Source organism: Sebastes fasciatus, chromosome 5 (assembly GCF_043250625.1).
Source record: "Sebastes fasciatus isolate fSebFas1 chromosome 5, fSebFas1.pri, whole genome shotgun sequence".
NCBI lineage: Eukaryota > Metazoa > Chordata > Actinopteri > Perciformes > Sebastidae > Sebastes > Sebastes fasciatus.
In genome coordinates, this window is record NC_133799.1 from 26,031,878 (window position 1) to 26,045,324 (window position 13,447).

The 13,447-nt window shown below is 41.9% G+C and overlaps 1 protein-coding gene across 3 annotated transcripts in view; it reads left to right on the top strand.

The window, feature by feature from the left end:
• The window catches only part of lnx1 (ligand of numb-protein X 1), a 92,428-nt gene that overhangs the window by 30,619 nt on the left and 48,362 nt on the right, over window positions 1–13,447 (top strand). The window contains exon 1 of one of the 3 annotated variants that reach the window (XM_074636124.1): window positions 11,084–11,359. The exons of 1 other annotated variant lie outside the window; for it this stretch is intronic. The gene's annotated coding sequence lies outside the window, so the exon portion shown is untranslated. Of the gene's footprint in view, window positions 1–11,083; window positions 11,360–13,447 lie in introns of those variants that run through there. One more of the 3 variants, XM_074636122.1, reaches the window with a different exon arrangement.

A 13,447-nucleotide genomic window follows, 5' to 3' on the forward strand; every position in this document is an offset into this window, starting at 1 on the left:
AAGTAACGCAAGAGAGGAACCCAGTGCGTCGGTCTCCGATGCTGAGGGGCGCTGACCAAGCGGCGGTATTTGACGAGTCGGAGTGAGAATGTGTTGACATATCTGTTAGTACATGTAGGAGCATAATAGTGTGTTGGTTCCTTCCTTAGTTATATGGGTTTAAGCATAGTTTACATCTAGTAGTAACAGTAGAGCTCATACAGATAGCTAATAGTAGTGGTAGTATTTAAAGCAGTTTTAGTGTAGTACTACAGGTATAGATAGAACAGTGTCCTACACACAGGTATGATATCATTCCTCCTGCAGTATCTCTTAGACATGTTCTGTTGTCGGGGTCAATGTGAAGCTGTAAAGCAAAGCCCCGAGGCTGAAGGAGAGCCATCAAGATGCTTCACATCAAAGACCGAGAGTTTCCCCACTGGTGGACGGTTTAAGAGCAGATCAGCTGCTGTGACTGGAGCAGAGGAGGACGAGGATCACAGCGACACATCAGACTCCACTATAGACACACACAGAGAGAGAAAATCAATACAACACAGAAATACTGCAGCAGCGGCAGCGAGAGGCTTCACATGCAAAACAATCAGTGAGAAAACAAACCTGCAGCAGGTATCAACAACAAGCACGTAGATCGTGTCAAGAAGCGTGAAATTAGAAACCTATTTCCATGGCAACAGACAGACAGAAATAATGACCGTCACAAATGGATGTCAGAACACCCACACAGAACAATTACACGGATCTCATAATTATGATTCCAGATTAATGTGATTCGGTGCGGCGTGTTCCCCGGCAAGTTTTCATGTCTCATTCTGAATACATGAATATATTTTTTTCCTCAACTAACAAACATGTTGAGTTTCACTGTACTAATAAGTTTTTAAAGCCCTGTTGGAAGTTACCGCCCGCAAAGATCTGAGGCTTTTTGGACGTGCTGCTAAGTGATCACAGTAGGGTAGAGCGAGAGAGGAGGGGAGGTCTGTGAATATTCATAAAGCTTTAATTCATTCAGCAGCTCTTCCTAAAAACGATGTTTGCTTTCAGAAACACTAAACAGAAACAGGCCCTCGGCCCGGCGTCCTCTCTGCCAAGGTTTTATCTTTTGTACCTGCTTTTCCTGCATCATCGCCGGCCGCGTGTTGCTAGGTGCTCATGCATGTGGACGCGGGGTTGCATGGCAGCGTAGCGGAGTGACTGTCTAATAAAAGGATGAGAGGATTACGGGCCGTGATGAATGACGCCGTCTGTTCACATTCTTGTAAGTCCTGGTCATCTGGGCTGTTGCATCATAAGCCCAATTTAATCACTCCAAAAATACTATGAAATGATTGGAGCGAGACCAACGTGGGCGCTAACAGGCCTCTTTTTTACTGTATACTGCAACCTGACCCCACTTTTACATAACCATTACTAACATTATGAAAGATGGACAGAATGGGAATCGGAGGGGATGAAATAACATTTTTCCGACGGGAGTTTTCCTGATGGGAGACGACGTTAAGGTGAAGCGGTGAAGCGGTCTCCACACACATCCTGATGTAAATGTCATGGAAAATTAGACTGAGGACGCTCCCCACTTGCCATCTATATTCTCAGTGGGTGAGAGTGTTTTCACAGCTCCTCAGAGGAAAGGAAGTCCCGCTGGGAGATGTAGGGCTCGTCAAGGACTGGGATGTGGGTCGGGTTATGTGGGGTTTAACAAATGGAGCGACTGATCTTGCAGTTTACCTACAGCTGTTATAAACCCTGTAAAGATGAAAGTATTGAATGCTGCATGTTCACCCTAAGGCTGGGGTGATTCATCAACATCATCGATTATAAAAATATGTCGATTTGCTTGAGGTGCGTCGGTGTGTCGTAAGAATGGTTGCGCCCTGTCAAAGCATGCGTTCCCCCGGAGAACAAGCTGCAGCTAAAATAAAGCTTGATCCTCTAAAGTGTAAAATCCTCAGAGAACAAATAATGTGGTGCTCTGCAAGCTCTGCAAACTGGAAATGGTTCTCACAGCTTTACAACTAAGTGAGACGACACCGTCCTCTTTATTTTTTGTCCCCACCAAAGCATAATATATATATTAGGATTATCAACACGTAGAACATGTTTCTGTAGGTAGTAGTCACTAGGGCTGGGACGATACACCTATCTCCTGATTACATACTGGCACAATACTTGGGTGCTGATTCGAGATGTCACGATACCAGAAATCTAGTAGTCGATACCAATACCAGTGGATTTCCACGATTCTCGATACCCAATTTGATACCACTGTAAAAGAAAAAAGAAAAAGGAAAATGATGAGACTTTATTCCTCAGGTATAGCTCAACGACTATAAGAAAACAGCAGAAGCTGTACACGCACACACGCACTCTCTATATATATATCCTCAGATTGCAAGCAGTAGTTTAAATTCACTGACGTGGTGACAGACCATTAGACCATTAAATATTTATCTAAAATGCTAATGTTATATTTTGATGACAATAAAAAAGCACCACTTTTCAGAGATCTAGCAATAAACAACAAAAGATAGAAATTCAGTTCAGTTCAGTGTTTTCCCCCACGAGTGAATCCTCTTCTCGAACAAATTAATAAAGATCTCTGAAAAAGTAAACAAACCCAACATCTCGACAGCGCTGTTGTGTGTGTCAAACTCCGACACAGAGAGCAGAGGACAGAAGCCTTCAGAGAGTTACTCGCCAAACGGAAAATCCGACCGCATTTGGCGCTTGGCGCAGATTACAGGCATCGGTGCTGTAGAAAAAGAGTACCGTCACATTTTGAGAATTTTGGCATCAACTTGGTACCGAAGTATCGCTTCTCGTGACATCCCTACTGCTGATTTGGTATTAAGATTTTTAAATATTGCGATTCGATATTACGATTTATTGCAATTTTTGTTTACTTTTTTAACACTAGACCATGGGAAAAAGTTGAATCATACACTTCTAGGGTCTTTTAATTTGAAAAAATCTCTAAATTAATAAGTAAAAGTGTTTGATTTTCAGCATGTATGTAGTCAGAGATGTCCTGAAGTCAAATATATCAGTCATTGTCAGGAAATGTTTATACATTTTTTCCAAAAACCCCAAAATCAAAGAATAAAGACATTTCTCTGATAAATTAGTGGTATTTTCTTTTTAATTTATAATGGACATGTAATGATTTATACTTCTAGTGAATATAATCCAATCAATCTTATTTCCATATATGCTTTTTGTATTTACAGTTCCCTTTGTTAACACCTTATTTTGAAAACCAGACGTAGTCCCACGTGTCTACTTCCTCTAACTTCTCCAAGGTGGTCTCTAGCTCTCCTGTCAGCTCCGCTCTCTTTATCCATCCATGGTCAGCTCCATCGGGGCCGTTTGAATGCATTTAATAGAAATGTCAGCATATGGGCGCTCCACAGTTGTAGCGTCGGCCCATTTGACCACGAAGACCTGTCCGTGACGGAGTTAGCATGCAGCTTTAGCCGTGATGTCTAGCTCTGCTTTTCCTGTGTTTCCATACTTTACTGCGTTAAAGAAATTATTATGGCGTTAACTTTGACAGCCTTAATTCAACGGCACATATTCTCTCTGTACTTTCTCACACTATCAGACACTTTAATCAGCCTTCTCCTGTCACAGCAGCCGCAGCCAATCGGGCTAATCTGCTGCTACCAAAAGGCAACTTGTGAGTGACATACGGGGTTGGCAGGGGTCGCTGGTAGCCTCTCTACTGGACCAGGATAATGAGACTGTCCCGCTGTCAAGCATCTGTGGCCCTGCTCTAGTTTTCCTTCCACACACACTTCAGTACACACACACACACACACACAAACACACACGCACTTCAAGGCTTTTATAAGCAGTCACACATTTTATTCACTCAAAGGCAGAAATATTGAAATGAATGTAAACACGCTGGCAGTGAAGCCTGCGTTAGATTGATGGCTAATGTGTCTGCGTGTGAGTGAGTGTCTCAGTGTTCAGGTGTAGAGAGATTAAGTGCATTCGTCTTCATTTGCTGGCTGTCGTTAGCTGTGTTACCTGCTGGAGCATCAACGCTCTGCTTCCCCCTGAGACTCAGACCACCGGTTCAACGTTGAAAACTGACTCTCTTCATATCTCTCTCTCTCTCTGCCTCTTTCACTCCTCATCTTGTATTCTGCTCAGCGTCCGTCCCCCTTGTCCCACATGTACAAATGTCTCCCTCCTTTGTTACAATCTGGCTCGGCGTCGCCGTGACATTTGACAAATAGCATAACAAATAACACTATCCATCCCGTGCACTTTGAATGATGATGTCCCCACCAGTGATTACTGCTTATAGAGCAGCTGTCAGATCGGCACAAGGCACTTTTTCCCCCCGTTTCGGAAGTGGAGCCCCTTTTGACACCAGACTAATGACTTATTGAATACGTCATTATTTCCTCATATTATTTTGTCAGAGCTGAGGAAATTAAAATCGACTGCCCTACTTTATCACCGTGTGTTTTTGTGCAAATGAGACCAGCAGTAATAAAAGAGAAGCGCAACTCCGGTAACTTTGAGCAAATATGATAAAAAGTGATTTTAATAAAACTGTCATTATATCCTGACAGTAGTGCATGAGACAGGTAATCCGTGAAAAAAATCATCTTCCTCGGTGTCCTCCTGTGCTCCTAATTTCACTCAGCACGAAGGAAAACAACCAATCAGAGCCGAGTAGTCTCTGAGTAGCTGTCAATCACTGCTCACAAAACTCACAAACTCCGATCGAACTAGGCAGCGCTGATCAAATATGAATCAATATTCTGTTACTGTAATGCCTATTTCTCTCGCAACTTGCGATTTTTAGGCTGTAGTGGGCTCAGTTTTAAAGCATCATATGAAACTATAACACCTGAGGAATCCATCGGTACCAACCATGTCATACTAGCTTGTCGTGAAGGAGGTTAAATAACGCTCCAAACTTAGGCTACATTTTGTCGAGGAAAAACTGGCATGGCCATTTTCAAAAGGGGTCCGTTGACCTCTGACCTCCAGATGTGTGAATGAAAATGGGTTCTATGGGTACCCACGAGTCTCCCCTTTACAGACATGCCCACTTTATGATCATCACATGCAGTTTGGGGTCAAGTCATAGTCAAGTCAGCACACTGACACACTGACAGCTGTTGTTGCCTGTTGGGCTGCAGTTTGCCATGTTATAATTTCAGCATATTTTTTATGCTAAATGCAGTACCTGTGAGGGTTTCTGGACAATATCTCTCATTGTTTTGTGTTGTTAATTGATTTCCAATAATAAATATATACATACATTTGCATAAAGCAGCATATTTGCCCACTCCCATGTTGATAAGAGTATTAAATACTTGACAAATCTCCCTGTGAGGTACATCTTGAACAGATACAAAATGTGCGATTAATCACAATTAAATATCTTAATTGATTGACACCCCTAGTTGACATGCAAAATAATCACACAGGGAAAAAAAAGCCCCCGGTGTGTGTGAAGGCCTTTAGATGAAAAAGCTCCAGATCTCACCTTCCTGATGTCTCAGTGTGTCTCCAGACTGAAGCGTGGGAGAGGAGGGTGGGGTTCGGGTGGGTGGCAGCTGGCCAGGGGTGTCAAGGCAGACACTAATGGATGAGCTCCTGTCTGACGTGTGGTGTTTGTTTTGTGCGTATATATGTGAAAGTGAAGTGCATATGTTGTTATGTGTGGCGCAGGGAGTGATAGAAAGCCTCATTCTATTACTGCAGCGAGTGAAAGGCCGACAGGAACTATATGAGACAGGAACGCTTGTGTATTTCAGACGCCACCTTGAATTAGGTAGCTGAAGATTACAAGGAGAAATTGAAAGCACAGAAAATGTATTCATGAAAAAAAAACACACAACAACGGCTAAGGTGAAACAGCACCATTTTTTTTTCTGAGATTGAATAAAATGAGAAGAGGTACAATAGAAAGAAGAGACGGGAAAAAAAGAACCACCACATAGATGGCAACGTGGGATTGCAGCACAGCGTTTCTTTTCTCAGCCGGTATGAATGTGCGTCATTTGCCTGCAGTGCAAAGCGTGTTTTTCATTCAAGTTGTTGAATAATTACACAGGGACCCCGTCTAAAAGCATTACCTTTGTTTGCCTACTGTACCAACTCAGCTGAGGGTAGCAACAAACTCCATCTAAAGATAGCCACATCCTGCCACGTAGATAAAGAAAGTCTGAACTCAACTAGATAATTAATAGTGAATCGAGTTTTACCTGTATTGTAACACAGCAGGTAAGTCAAGTTGACCAGGGAGTGGTAGCTGTGAAGTATGCTACGATAGTTACAAGGATTTACAGGTGTTTTTGCTTTTGGTTGGACTTAAAGATAAGTGGTTGAGATCTGCTTTCTATTATGGTCAATAGAGGTTTTTTTGTTTTTTTAAAGGATTACGCTGCTCGCCTCGATCAATGCTGTTCATGCTGCAGTCTGTTTCCCACATCTGATACTGGAATTTCCCTTTAATACTTGATTAATTTGCACGTCAATACATTTTTCCAAATTGATGTTTTGGTCACGAGTACTTTCACACAAAATGCAAATATTACGTGGCGAAAAAGCGACGAAACAAGGTTGATTTTTCTGAGCTGCCGCACTGTGAATAAAGACATGCACGTATATTTATGAAACAACAACACGGAGGCTCCGTAGTCCAAACTTTATTACTCCTTTCAACATTGACAAAGAAAGCGCAGACTAGGGCTGCACAATTTTGAAAAAAATATCCAATTGTGATTATTTTGACTGATATTGCAATTGCGATATGATTTGTAATATTAGAGGAAATGATAATTTTTACATCATTATTATTCTCATTTTCATTGAAAAACATATTAACATGATTATGCTGTGATTTTTGTGGGGATCTGTGTTTTTTAAGTCTGTTAGAATATGATGTGTAGACCAGGATGTCTCTGCAGCACAACAATATTCGATTTAAATTATATTTTTACTCACATTTTGCCTTTAACAAATATTGCGATTTCCTCCTCATCCTGCGATTTGGCCATTTTGATAAAATTTTGATTAATTTTGCAGCTCTTGCACAGACCAGATCTAATCCTTCTGTTCATACCTTTCACAATAAAAGCCCAAGACATATAATTTTTGCGGCAAGTATTTTGCATCATCATGTCGTTTAGCGGATGAAGGCCTTAAAGCTTCAGTAGGCAGAATATTTTTGGCATCATTGGGCAAAAATTCCATACTGAGAGAAAACTAGACTTCTGCACCTCTCAGAGAGAGCGAGCGTTCCTATTGGCTGTGTTCCGGCTGGTGGGCGGTGCTTGGTATTTCCTCAACTGATCTCAACATGGCTGCCGGGTCACAAACTTTCTCATTTTACAGCTAGACAGTACACTACAAGATGTTTCTGAAAACATTTGAGGCATTACAGTAACAGAATATTGATTCAGGTGATATATTGTAATTTTTTTTAATTTAATTTTAGGGAAACTGTCATATAAAGAACACACCGCCGTATGCATATCGATTTTTCGATATTTTCTTACATCTCTAGTGTTGAACACAAGTGACGGACACAAAACAAAACCCTGTGGATACGAGGCGTTAGAATTAATTACTAAAATACAGCAAGCATCAGGCTGAGTGGAGCTAGAAGAGCAGTGTAATAGTTCAACAGGATTATTGAGTGCAGCTCGGTCTCGAGGTAAATCTTTTATCTCAATGCAGTGGAAGAAATTATTGCCCTTTTAAAACAGACGAAAAAGAAAAGCTTTAAAGGCCGAGCATGTGTTTCTTTTGTGTTCAACAAACCTCGCCTTTGTCTCAGATTGACCCCCAAAATGTACGCTGACAACACCCAAGCACATGCGTCTCCACAGATCCTCACACAGTCAGCGCTGACTGATCACATCAGAAGGACGAGGAGGAGGCCGTCTCCGTGGTGATGGCTGAGCCGGCTCGGTTGCTTCTATTTGACGACCTTCCGTCTGCCGTTTCCCCTCTTCAATATTCAAGCTACGGCGAGCATTTGCATCGGTACCATGAAATATGGATGCTGTGTGGAAGGAAGAGAGACGAGCGACCTTTCGCTGCCACATGAGAACGCATAGAAGAAGAAGAAACTGATGAAGGGTATTTCAAAAAAGGGAGTTAAAAGGGTGATATTCCCTGTCTTTGTATCAGCCGGTGCTTTTACTTTCTCATCTGCCGTCTGAATTCAAATCCTCGCCAGGGACTTAGAGGAAAGTTTGTCGGAGGAATGTGAAGCACAGCTAAGCTGGGTGGAGAGACGGGGAGCACGAGAGTGTGTTGGGTGTATGTGAAGAATAAGAGAGAGGAGGGAAAGTATCCTAGAGAGACGGGGGGAGATTGGTTTCACCTGCACCGCGGTGTTTAGATAAACTCCAGCTGAGGACTCAGCAGAAATGAAACAGGATGCAGGTTCAACTCAGCACTTCAAAGACAACTTAAGAGTTGAAGAAAGTCCAAATATCTGTATCACTGCAGCAGTACACACCGTATAATTTAGCAAAAAGGACTATCTCACTCCGGTTATCCTTCTATGTGATGCTGTTCATCAGAGTCAAGAAGAGGAGGGAGGTCATGTGGAAAGGAAGTGGGAGTGATATGACGGCTGTAAAGGTCACCAGGAACTGCTCTACTTGTTCATCAGCCGTCACTCATCCAGGGAAGACACTATACTCTTCACTGGATGATTGTTCAGTGACTGTGAACAAATGCGACAAATACCTTTTTTTATTTGTCTCTCCGAATCCAAGAAGATATCACAAAGACAACCAAGAGTTTCTGTTCCTGTAAACAACACAGTTTTTGTATCAGGAGGGTTGTGAGTGATATGAGAACTGAAACTAAAATAGTTAGAAATGGAAACAAAACACCTAAAGGCTGCATGAGTTATGATGAATATCAGGAACATTTCAAATCTCAAGCAAATCAAACAAATTGCCTTTGAATTTTCTAATGTTGCTCGACTGGTTTAGACGCAATTTGTCGTTTTAAACAAAAAGCCCCATTCAGAGATTCCTGGATATATTTCTCTGTGGGAGGAAGGATGATGATTTTAACATAACCTGTGCTGGTCACTGATTAATCCCCTCCAGAGCTCATGTGTGGGTCATTTTTCACTCCCACACGAGTAATAATTACAGCTGCAATTACCTACTGTTATTTGGCAAACTCCTCTTGGTCCTCCTCTGTCCAGAGTCACTTTCTTGTATTTAATATGTGAAGCTGTACTTTTACGTTTTTAAAACTCATAACTATTGCTACGTTTACGCCTAGTGTCCGCACTACTCCGGTGTTTTAGAACCCCTAAAACAGAAACTTTTACGCCGTTTTAGTTTCAAAACTCTGGGCTTGCGTTTTAGTCTGGACGGACAGAAACGGAGACCTTTTAAAAATGATGACGCAGACACCCACGTTCGCTTCATGATTGGGTCTCATCAGTCACGACGTGTCTTTCCCTGATTCGTAACGCCCCATCACTTGACGTGTGGATGCAGCCTTAGACACAGCAGTCCTTTGAGCTAATTGCTCATGTCAGTATGCTGACATGTTCACAATGACAATGCTAACATGCTGACGTTTATTTACGTACAACAATGTTGAAGTGGTTTTGTTGTCCAAACCGTTCGGCAGTAACGACGTGGCGTTAAATGACACGGCGAAAAGTGTAAAATGCGTTACCATGACACCCGGAAATGTTGTGCTATTAATATGCCTTCCCATGAGATCAGGTTGGTTTGTCTGTTCTGGACTACTGTAGAAACATGATGGTGCAAGAGGACCTGCTCCCTATGTAGATATGAAGGGCTCATTCTAAGCTAACGAAAACACAATGATTCTTAGTCTCAGCTGATTATACACTAATGAAAACATAGTTGTGAATATTATATTCCATTTCTGCTAGTAGATCCCCAGAAATCCTACTCACTGGCCCTTTAACAAGCAATGAACATTGTTGTTGCTGTATTTTAATTAAGGATGACGCTCATCCTTTTTGTTGTTTGGCTAATTTGTCCTCACTGTACTTGTATCGCAACACTTGAGTCAGGCTGTAAACTGTATATCTAGTCCAGACACATATTCTAATGATCTCAGAGTGACTCATGAAGAAACGTCACCGTGTGTCTGGAGCACCTGTGGCTCAGAGAGACCGAGGGGTTTAGAGAGCAGCGTGAGGCAGGAAAAGCCGAGAGCGAAACCACATCAGAAAACCAGGATAACAACTGTTTTTGTACAAAGCCGGAGTCACACGCACGGCTTCACAAAAGCAGCTATTGTCACTGAGAAGACAAAACCACAACAAAAAGAGAAGACAAGCAACAAGTATTATACTGTGTGTGTATTGTACACACACAGGTTTAAAATACTTGTGTAATACCAGTTGCTCAGATTATGTGCTTCCTGTTTAAGGACCACAGCTCAGTACTTCTGTTTATACGCAAAAGGTCTGCAGGAAATCAATCATGGAGGTACATAAAATGTTTTGTGTGTTATTAAATGATTATTGTGTTATAGGAAAAGGTCCTGTCAGAACTTGTAGCTCCAGCTGCTGGTGACCTTTTGCAAGACATTTCAATATTTCAAATTTGTTAGAGGAACTTGTGCACTTTTTTTAACATTCGTTTTATTGATTTTGATCATCAAAAACAAAATAATAACAACTCAGTTTAATAAGCAGAGCGGGTGGATAATTGGTGCAGGAAACCACACACAGCATACATCTAGTTACCAAAAAAAAACGGTGTTGTACACCAACAAAACAATCCTTCAGCTCAGTCAATTATCTTCATACCGAACTGCATTTAATCCCTAAAAGATAAAGTGGTGTCTCTCATTTTCTTACATAAACAACAGAGACAACTGGTGAAATGTGTTGTCACTTTGGGAAGTTGAAAATCTTCCATTCATCTGTTTCCTGTGAACACCTCATAAGAAATTCCAGTTTCTCCCAAAACTCCCAGAGCAGGTTCGGGCAGTTCTCTTGTTTACCTTTTTTTCCTCTCTGGCCCCGCCCCTCTGCTCTGCCACTTCCTGATCACCTTGTCCTGTTGGAGGTGAGCAGGGTTCTGAGCTCACACAGGAGCAGTCCTTCCCCGCTTTGGGTCGTAGAATTCCCCCGAGACCGCGCCGGTCGGATAACATCTCTCCACTTGAAGGCCGGCAGCCAATCAGCGGACTCCGTCACCGGGACAAAGTCTCCTTCACTGAGTCATTTAACTCTCCTTTGCTCCCCCCACCACCACCACCACCTCCTCCTCCTCTCTGAATGGTTTAACGTTACACCCTGTGTGAGGCTTTACCTGTCCAGGTGAACTGCTCTGCTGAAAGTGAACGTCGCTCATGAAGCCATGTAAGTAAACTTTCCCTTCTACAAGTTGCTTAGTTTATTACAAGTGAGTCTTAAAGTAGTCACAAAACATTGCTCCAGTGTCTGTTGTTGCTGCTCGGTGTTATTTACATGAAGTTAATTTGCATTCACTGTGTGCGTGTACTTCACTTTACATGCGTGTGATAGATATAAGGTGCGTATAATGATGCTGTCTGTGTAGATTCACTGTTACCTGTGTGTGTGTGTGTGTGTGTGTGTGTGTTGTGCTAATCTCAGCTGGTGTTCGGTACAGTCTGTGCTGATCCAGTCAGCCATTCTGATATTAGAGACACTTCACAGAGCTCTGCATCTGCCTGCAGCTGTTTCCCCCAGACTGAGGTGTCAGGTCTGGCTCAGACTCACCGTGGAGATATGCTATGAACTCAGGAGAGGGACCGGCATACACAAACTAAACACGCACACGAGAGCCTTAGAGGTTACTGAAAGGGAAGCAACTGCATTACTCTGCTGCTCCACACCCCAAATGTTCATTCACAAATGAAACAAGATGAAAAATACAGGAAATATTACGTAGCGGTATGAGCTATAATAATTCACAGATTGGTTAAAACACATCATATTAAATCACAATACATACAATAAGTACTAGGGCTGTGTATTGGTAAGAATCTGGCGATATGATACGCATCATAATACAGGGGTTACCATTCAATATATTGCATTTAGAACGGCAAATTTATACTGCATGCAAAAAAAACAACATGTTTTTTGCCCCAAACTGCATGTGATTATCATAAAGTGGGCATGTCTGTAAAGGGGAGACTCGTGGGTACCTATAGAACCCATTTACATTCACACATCTTGAGGTCAGAGGTCAAAACGCCATTCCAGTTTTTCCTCTCCAAGATTTAGCGTAACTTTGGAGCGTTATTTAGTCTCCTTAGCGACAAGCCAGTATGACCTGGTTGGTACTAATGGATTCCTTAGGTTTTGTAGTTTCATATGATGCCATATAACTTCACTGCAGCGCCCGCTACAACCTCCGAAAGATCGAACAGCAGTTGGGATTTTTAAGAGGTTAATAAAAAAATCGATACAGTATGGCACAACATGATATCGCGATACTTGTGTGTATCGATATTTTCTTACACCCCTAATAAATAGCACAACATGCACAGTACAGATAACAACAACGGACATGGTCCCAATGTGAATGGTGTTTATGAATTTAGTAAAATTGTTGCATTTGGTATGAGAGATTTTTGTTTGCAGCAGCGGATCTATAGCATCTTCCCGAGGGCTGTTTTATATATTCTTTAAAAAGAGGATGAAAGGGATCAGACAGTTTTGCCTGTGGTTTAGAGTTACATCCCAGTTGTTTTTGCTCTTTCCCAATAGTTTTACTGACCATGTTTGTGGTTCTAGATAGTCTAATTTTGTTCCTAGCATGTACACATGTGAAAAGTTAAGACACTTTCAACCAGGGGTCTGAAATTATCACCCGCCACCGGCCAAATGCGGATAAATTGTTGGCAGTGGTGGGTGAAATGATCAGGTCATCCACCACGTAAGCAGGCAGGGAAAACGCTAGTTATGGGAATAGAGAGCTGGTTCCTAGTTGTCCGCTTTCATGGCATCTCACGTCTCCGTGACTATCAATTCCTCTGTATTGGTGCTTTCCAACAGTTACGCTGCACAATGACGCATACGCACGCTGAATCATGTTTCACTTCAGACTCTGTTTTCAACAAGACTCTTGTAGACAGCCTCTAAGATGTTCTTGCTTATGAATCTAATTTCCTGATTAGATAGCTGCGCTGCATTGCTTTTTTAAAGATGACGCATGATTGGTTTCTTGATAGGGTGTCTAACCTTGTAATTTACTTAATTAGCAATATAGTTTCAGTTATTAATTAGTCATGTTATATATTGTAGAGCTTGATTTCCATTGAATGCGTGGGGTTATGAAAGAGAGTTCTGCAGAAAGTGAAAATGGCTTACTGGAAGTTTCAGTGTTTCAAGGACGTGTCTGAACACAACAGACTATGCCGGTGTGTGTGTGTGTGTGTGTGTGTTATTAGTGTTTGTGCTCAGGGTCCGTGTTTATTG